We start from the raw sequence: 8,689 nt of genomic DNA, 5'->3' as shown, positions 1-8,689 counted from the left end.
TCTTTCCCCGCCGCGAAGGTGACCCATCTGGCCACTCCCTGTTCGGATCACTGCCCCATCTTGATCCAGATGGAGGGTCAGCAAGATGAGAGACGTCGGGTACCCACTCTACGCTATGAGATAATGTGGGAACGGGACCATACTTTACCTGACATGCTAGCCAGGGCGTGGAACAGACACAAACAACCTGGCAGCTTGGGTTTGGTAGCAAAATCCCTGAAGGAGGTGCTTAAGGATTTAAAAGAGTGGAGTAAAATTAAGTTTGGTAACGTGTTGAAGGAGATCGAGAAGCTGTGATCACAACTTGACGAGTTACAGATGACGGGTTCTGACTATGCTGTCATTCGTGCAAAGATGAACGAATTGGATGAGCTGTTATACCGTGAGGAGATGCTTTGGCTCCAACGGTCTCGTATTGATTGGTTAAAGGAAGGGGAACGGAACACCAAGTTTCTGCACAGAAGAGCTGTCTGGCGAGCTCGTAGAAACCTCATACGCCGGTTGCAGAAGCAAGATGGTTCTTGGTGTCACGTTCCGTCAGATATGGAGAGAATGACATCCTCCTACTTCAAGGAGATCTTTACTAAGGACCCAACCCTTTCACCGGATGGGGTTCTTGATTGTATACAGCCTAAAGTTTCAGTGGAGATGAATGAATCACTATGTAGACCTTACACCGAGGAGGAAATCTCGGATGCTTTGTTCCAGATCGGGCCCCTCAAAGCCCCGGGCTGCGATGGCCTCCCGGCCAGGTTTTACCAGCGCAACTGGGGTTTAGTCAAAACGGAGATTATTGCTGCAGTTCAACAGTTCTTCTTATCTGGTGTGATGCCTGATGGTGTGAACGACACAGCTATAGTGCTTATTCCTAAAGTTCCCCACCCGCAGGAACTGAAAGATTTTCGCCCTATTAGCCTGTGTAATGTGCTTTATAAGGTGGTCTCCAAGTGTTTGGTGAACAGAGTCCGGCCTCTTCTGACAGAACTTATATCTGAAAACCAGAGTGCTTTCATCCTAGGACGTTTGATCTCTGATAATTCGATGATTGCCTTCGAATGCATCAATCATATACAATCTGTACGGCACTCGGGCCCCGGGCTGTGTGCGTACAAACTAGACCTGTCGAAGGCCTACGATCGTGTGGACTGGGATTTCTTGGAGCGGGCTTTGGCAAAATGGGGTTTCTCTCCTGTGTGGATCTCCCGTGTCATGGCGTGTGTTTCATCTATGAAGTATGCGGTGAAGTTTAATGGAAAGCTGTTGGATTCTTTTTCTCCCTCAAGAGGACTCCGTCAAGGTGACCCGTTATCTCCCTTCCTCTTCTTGTTTGTTGCTGATGCTCTATCCTCCTTGATTCATAAGGCGACGCAACAAGATGGCCTTGAAGGGATAAGAATATGCAGGGGGGCACCGGAAATTTCCCACCTTCTGTTTGCAGATGATTCCCTACTGTTCTTCCAGGCAACAGAACAGTAGGCACTGTTAGTGAAAGGTTTGTTGAACACGTTTGCGACGGCGACTGGTCAGCTGATAAACCCGTCCAAATGTTCCATCCTCTTCTCAAACCAGTGCCAACAAGTTGTTGCTACGCAAGTTAAAAATATTCTGGAAGTTACCCAGGAAGCTTTTGAGCCCAAATATTTGGGGTTGCCGATACCTGAAGGCAGGATGCACAAGGGAAAGTTTGTGTCATTACAGGAACGGCTAAGGAAAGTTCTTGTCGACTGAAGTGAGCAATACATGTCTTCTGGCAACAAAGAAGTTCTGATCAAGGCGGTAGCTCAGGCCATTCCGACCTATCTTATGAGTATTTTCAAAATCCCCTACTCAGTGTGTGATGACCTGACTCGTATGATTCGCCAATACTGGTGGGGGTGGAGAACGACAAAAGGAAAATGGCTTGGATGAGCTGGGACAGACTACGGTTACTGAAATCCATGGGTGGCATGGGTTTCCGGGACATGAGGGCTTTTAACCAGGCTTTGCTCGCCAAACAGGCCCGGAGGCTTATCGACAATCCGGATAGCTTATGTGCGCATCTGCTGAAAGCTAAATATTACCCCTCTGGTCAGCTAGTTGATACAGTCTTCCCGAACTCCGGTTCGGAGGTGTGGAAAGGAGTTTTGCATGGCCTTGCGCTTATCAAGAAGGGGGTCTTATGGCATGTTGGTAATGGTACAATGATCCGGACATGGCATGATCCGTGGATCCCGCGCCCTCACTCATTCTGTCCGATCACTCCTAAACGGAACTGTCGTTTCAACTGGGTTTCTGATTTCCTTGATGACAATGGTGCTTGGAGGTATGATCGGCTGAGGGAGTTTTTTCTGGGATATGGATATTGAGCACATTCTAAAAATCCGACCCTCGCCGCGCCAACGTGATGATTTTCTGTCTTGGCACCCGGAAAAGAGTGGACAATTCATTGTAAGAAGTGCCTACAAGCTGGCCACTTACGAACACAACGATACCTTTGCAAATGGTGCATCTAGCACCAACCCGGAGGGGAACCGATCAAGCTGGAACTATATATGGAAGTCCAAGGTTCCTCAGAAGATGAAGATTACGGCTTGGAGGTGTGCAACGGGTACACTAGCTACACAGCTATGTAAATTCTATAGACACCTGTCTACGACGTCCACCTGCCCGCTGTGTGGTGTTAAGGTGGAGGACTCTTTCCATGCATTAGTAACCTGCACCCATGCAAGAATTTTATGGATAAATATGCGACGAAGATGGCCACTCCCTGGAGACGAGGCTATCATCTCTGATGGGAAAGAATGGCTGGTTTCCTTGCTGGCCAGGTGCTCGGAAGATGTCCGTGATTTGCTCATCCTGCTTGTTTGGAGGATTTGGCAGTTGCGGAATGATATGACCCATCGGAAGGCAGCCCCTCCGGTGTCGTCTACCGTCGAGTACCTGGATAGCTACTACAAATCGATCAAGTTAGCTGGCCGCTACTCTACTGAAGATATCCTAAAGGGGAAGATGATTACTGTGGATATGGACAGGCCGAGGCACATGATGGAGCGTCTTGCAGCTCCATGGCCAGCCCCGGCGCAGGGCACCGTGGCGCTCTCGGTTGATGGGTCGTTTCTCCAAGAGGATGGCTCTGCTGCAGCAGGGATGGTGCTTAGGAACGAGAAAGGGGAGATTCGGATGGCCGCGTATCGATATATCTTTCATTGCAACGATCCACTCGAAGCTGAGCTACATGCGATCATGCAGGGTATGGCCTTGGCCATGCAGCACTCCGATCTCCCAGTGGTTGTGCAAACGGACTCCTCGGAAGCCCTGTCTAGCTTGACTAACGGTGCGTTGGTTCACTCGCGATACGGTCATATAGTTCTGGAAATCAAAGATCTGCTTGGTAGTAGGGAGTTTTTTCCACAAAAGATTAGTAGACTTCAAAATAGAGTTGCCGATTGTCTGGTGAAATATAGCCGGTCCGAACGAGCTACGGCTGTGTGGCTTGGTTCGGTTCCACCATGTATCGAGGACATTTGGCTCCTCGACTATAACTCTATTCATATGTAATAAAACTCCCTTTACCCCCGTAAAAAAAACTTTTGATGTTGGTGATAATGGCCTGGCTAAAATGAGGGATGAATAGAATAGCAGATTTATAGTAACGGCGACCGTCGTTCCCTGTTCGCGGCAACGTGCAAGTCGCCAGCCAGACGAAAGGCGAAACGGCAGAGCAGAGCAGAGCCCCCTGCTTTTCCGCTTCCGCGACTGCGCGCATGGAGGGCGGCGGCGGCGATGGAAGGAAGCTGGCCACCTCCTCCTCCCGGCGGCAGAAGCCCCGGGCCTCGCGCGAGTTCGTACGTGCCTCCTTTCCCCAGCCCTTTTTTCGTCTTCTTTTTTTCCGGCGAACGCAAACAAACGGGGGTTTGTTTCTGTTCGTCTTTCCGGCCCGCCGTTCCCATGGAGCTAGGGTTTGGGGTTCTCGCGCATCTCGCCGCCGGCCACGGGTTGCCGAGGGCGATGTGGTGCCGGGTTTTCGGAATGCGCGGCGCCGTGGCATTCGTTTGGCGCGGCGGTTAGAGCTCAGCTTCAGCACCGGGTCCGTTGTGGGTTTTGGTTTGGTACGAAATTACTGTAGGAATCTTTTCCTCTGCGACCGCGGAAGTATTAGTATCGAATTGCAGCGTTCCTTCCTCAGCATTGGTGCCCCTGATGGGGCCTCGAATTAGGGTCTGGATTGGTGGCTGAGGAACTCTACCACCGGACCTGCTAGCAGAATGTCAGAGTTGCAGAGGTTTCCTTGCTGCGCTGAAAATGCTATTTTAGTTATTTATAGAGGTTTTGTTATGTCTGTCAGTTGAAGTATCAGACACTTTCTGCTTTTGAACAAACAACATGAATACAGTCACCCATTTGCAGTGTGGGGTGGCCATGGAAATTTTGTTTTTGTGTGTGTTTCATTTGCTGGACCTGAATAAAAGAACGCGGCACCGTGTGCCATTGCTTTGCTTACACTTTGTATTGCTCTTTTCTACATAATCTCTGTAGAATTGTATGTTTGCTCGCCCATTTCAATTGGGAAATTGTAGACTTTCAGTCTTGTATCGGCCATTAAAAGGTTATGAGCATTGACATGATGAAATTCAATTTGACACTTGACAGTCATGCCTGCTTTTTTCTGAAGTTAAGTACATTTATGTATCTTATATTGGTTGCACATTTTGCTGGTCTTCTAGAGATATCACTGTTATCCTGTTTCATTCTAACAGACATAAATATCAACTATATTTATAGGGTCCTGAAAGGTCCTTGGAATCTCAAAAGGAAGGGCCCTGTTCATCTTCTCCCTCAGTTAGCAGTACAGAATCGATGCTGCAGATGGTTATACCAGGTCTACCGAAGTCTCTTGATTCACCAGTTCAATCACCAAAGTCCAAGAGCGCTTCAAGTGGCTCTGGAGCTGCGGGGTCTGATTTAGGAGCTGCTCCATTTGATATATGCATGGGTAACAGCGAAGGCACTGTCATTCTCAAACACGGCCTCCTTGAGATCAATAGAGAGAAACGCCGTGCAAAGGAGCTTTCAAACATTGCTCCAGTGCAGCATTTGAGACCTGGGATGGTTCTATTGAAAAACTTCTTAAAGCCGGATGATCAGGTATGTCTATATTTATGCATTTTGCTCTGTTTATTATCGCATGTTAAGTCGTTCAGTTTTATCCTAGCTCGAATGATTAATATGTGCCTCGCAAAAGAAAACTATTTTTTTCAAATTAGTATTCAATTTGTTTTGCTTGTATGCCTTCAGAATTTTGCTTGCTCATTACTGAAGTATTATGCGTCCCATGTCTTGTCTGCACACTTTGCTGCAACCTGCATAACACTTGCCACAATTTTGCTTGCTCGTTACTGAAGTGTTATGCGTCCAATGTCTTTCTGCACACATTACTGCAACCTGCACAACACTTCTTGGAATTCTGATAGCAAAAACATATGTTTCCTTTACTGATTTTATCGTTGTGCTTCTCTTTACCTTGTGTTCAAGTATGCCTGAGTCATATTCAATGCAGAAAGCATATATCAAAGTGGTCTTTCGTTCTGCATCTCAGGTTAAAATTATCAAGCATTGTTGAGATCTTGGTGTTGGCCCAGGAGGATTTTATCAACCTGGGTACAGAGAAGGTGCTAAGTTAAGTCTACGGATGATGTGCTTAGGGAAGAACTGGGATCCAGATTCAGGCTTATATGGGGATATACGACGTTTTGATGCTGCTCAACCACCAAAGATACCAGAAGAATTGACTAAGTACGTGAAAGATGCCATTGCAGCTTCCCATGAATTCTTAAAACAAAGAGGCAAGGGAGCTACCAATCCTGCTGTAGAACTTCCTGTGATGTCACCGGACATCTGCATTGTTAACTTCTACACCACTAGCGGGAAGTTAGGTTTTCATCAGGTATAAAAGAAAAGCTTTCTCTAACAATATGTTTCCATACATTAGCATCATTACGGTTCATTTTTCTGCTACCAATCTATTGGATGAACTGGGCGCTCATAGATTAATTCAATAAACATTTGTTTGTAGTATGCTGTACTAGCTGGACCTAATTGATTTGTGTCACTTGACAGGACAATAATGAACAGGAATCTAGCCTTGCCAAGGGACTGCCTGTTGTTTCCTTTTCATTGGGCGACACTGCAGAATTCTTGTATGGCGATGTCAGAGATGATGATACTAAGGCTTCAAAGATTAAACTTGAATCTGGTGATGTTCTGTTATTTGGTGGTCAATCAAGGCACATATTCCATGGGGTCTCCAGCATTGCACCGGAAAGTGCAGCGCTCTGGGTGACCGACAGGGCAAATCTTCGATCCGGGCGTCTGAACCTCACATTCAGGCAATACAATTACAAAGGGTCAGTCAACATCACACCTGCTCCATTCGATGCAAATCTTCGACCCGGATGTCTGAACCTCAGACCCAGGCAATACAAAGAGTCACTCAACGTCACACCTGCTCCATTTGATACATGCGTTTGCGACAACGATGCTGCTCCATTACAACATCTGAGACCTGGGATGGTTCTGTTGAAGAAGTTCTTAAATGCCAATGATCAGGCATGTTTAACATTTATACATTTTGCTCTTTTTTTCTTTCTCTCAGGTTAACTTCTTCAGTTGGTATGAAAAGTTATTTCTATCATGTTTATGTTCTTTCATGTGAAAATGTGCGTGCTCTTGACTGAAGTTTTATACTTCTAATCTCTCTGATCTGCACACTTCGCTGCAATTTGCGTAGCACCAGTTTCAAAATTCCTATATGCCATAAATATACATTTCGTTGGTTGATTGCATTATTGTGCTTCTCTTTTGTATGTGTTCAAATACGCCGAATTCATCTCTGATGCTTATTTATTGCATGTATCAGGTTGAAATTTTCCAACTTTGTCGTAGTCTTGGTGTTAACACAAGACAGTTTATGCGCTTAGGGAAGAAATGGAATCAATATTCAAACTCTTATGGAGATATGCGTCCTCTTGATGGGGCTCAACCAGATATCCCTAAAATATTCAAGAAGCTCGTGGAAGATGCCATTGAAGCCTCCCATGAATTCCTGGAGCAAAGAGGGGGTACTTCCAATCCTTTGGTAGAGCTTCCTCCAATGTCACCAGATATGTGCACTGTTAGGTTTGACACAATTATCTCGGCAATTGTTCCTCGTCAGGTACAAAGGAACCGCTTCGTCCAGTAGCGTGTTTTTCGCCTTGCCACTAGTCTTTGATGTCCATCGACTGTACTTTATAGTCTTGTCTTTTGACAGGAAACGGATGTAACAGAAGCCAGCCTTGTTAGGGAATTGCCTGTTGTTTCGTTTTGGTTGGGCGACAGTGCAGAATTCTTGTACCCTGGCATAAGAGATGATGTGGCTTCAAAGATTGATCTTGAATCTGGGGATGTTCTAATTTTTGGTGGCCAATCAAGGAGAATATCCCACGCGATTTCCAGCATCAAACCGAGAACTGCACCGGAGTGGCTTGCCGACAAGACGAATCTTCAAGCTGGGCTTCTGAATCTCACATTCAGGCAATATTAGCATGTTTGGAAATCGAGAGGCAATACTGATTGGTAGCATATTCAGTGCCTCCGTTTAGGCTAAATGTAAGTAGAAGTAGGGCACTCTCTCATGGTAAATTTAAGTACCCTGTTAGCAGAAGTCAGCAAGAACATCCAATCTAGCTGTTGTAAAACCTGGGTTCATAGGTGTAATACTTTTGCTTCTTTCATGCACAATGTTAATTAAAGCTTCGCATATGCAAATTTCTGGAAGTTGGGATCATTTGTAGACAGGGATCGATTCGCTTTCCGCAGCTTCTGCTAAGATTTTTATTTTTTGGTGACAGGTCACTCGCAGCACATCTCGTTTGGATAGAAAGTAAGTGTAGGAATTTCGGAGGGCATACTTTTTTTACGCCTGGCTCTCACAAGGACCAACAAGTATAGGGTCGGTTAGTGTTTATGCATATGGACCTTTTAATACTGATTTTTTTACTAGTGATGTATGCACACACCACTATATATACTCAGTGATCTAAACTGTCTTATATTAGTTTACGGAGGGAGTAGGTTACTAGCGGCGTGTGCCCCTTTTGGCACCATTTATAAGGACCAACAAGTATACGGTCTGTTAGTGTTTATGCATATGGATCTACAATTTTATAGTGTGATTTTTGCAAAACGTGCCAAAATGTATCTAATAAATGTAATATTCCTTTTAATACTGATTTTTTTACTAGTGATGTATGCACACACCACTAATATATACTCAGTGACCTAAACGGTCTTATATTACTTTACGGAGGGAGTAGGTTACTAGCGGCGTGTGCCCTTCTGGCACACCATTTATAAGTTCATATTAGTATATTTTTCTAAATGCAGAAACATATTATTGGCAGCATTCAGGAATAGTGACACACCACTAGTATTGAAGGAACCAGTGGTATGTTTGCAGAGAGCATGCCACCGGTAACTACGAGTGGCGAGGTAGTAGTGGCGTGCGCCGAGCACACCACCAATGGGCACACCCTGCACGCCACTAATAACTAGATTTGTGAAGACAACTCAACAATCGCAAGACACAAGAGATCTCACTATGAAGCGGGCCAAGAAGCTGCAGGAAATGATGTTCAGAGAGTTGTTGTGGTGTTTCAAGTTGGTCAAACAG

General features: G+C 45.6%; 1 pseudogene; it reads left to right on the top strand.

Moving 5' to 3' along the window:
* Nucleotides 1-3,671: 3,671 nt before the first annotated feature.
* On the top strand, nucleotides 3,672-8,464 carry LOC125528193 (annotated as a pseudogene).
* Nucleotides 8,465-8,689: the final 225 nt, after the last annotated feature.

This window comes from Triticum urartu, unplaced genomic scaffold (genome assembly GCF_003073215.2).
Source record: "Triticum urartu cultivar G1812 unplaced genomic scaffold, Tu2.1 TuUngrouped_contig_4697, whole genome shotgun sequence".
In the NCBI taxonomy this organism is placed as follows: Eukaryota; Viridiplantae; Streptophyta; class Magnoliopsida; order Poales; family Poaceae; genus Triticum; species Triticum urartu.
Note: the sequence above shows the minus strand (reverse complement) of the source record. Positions and strands in the feature narration are given on the sequence as shown.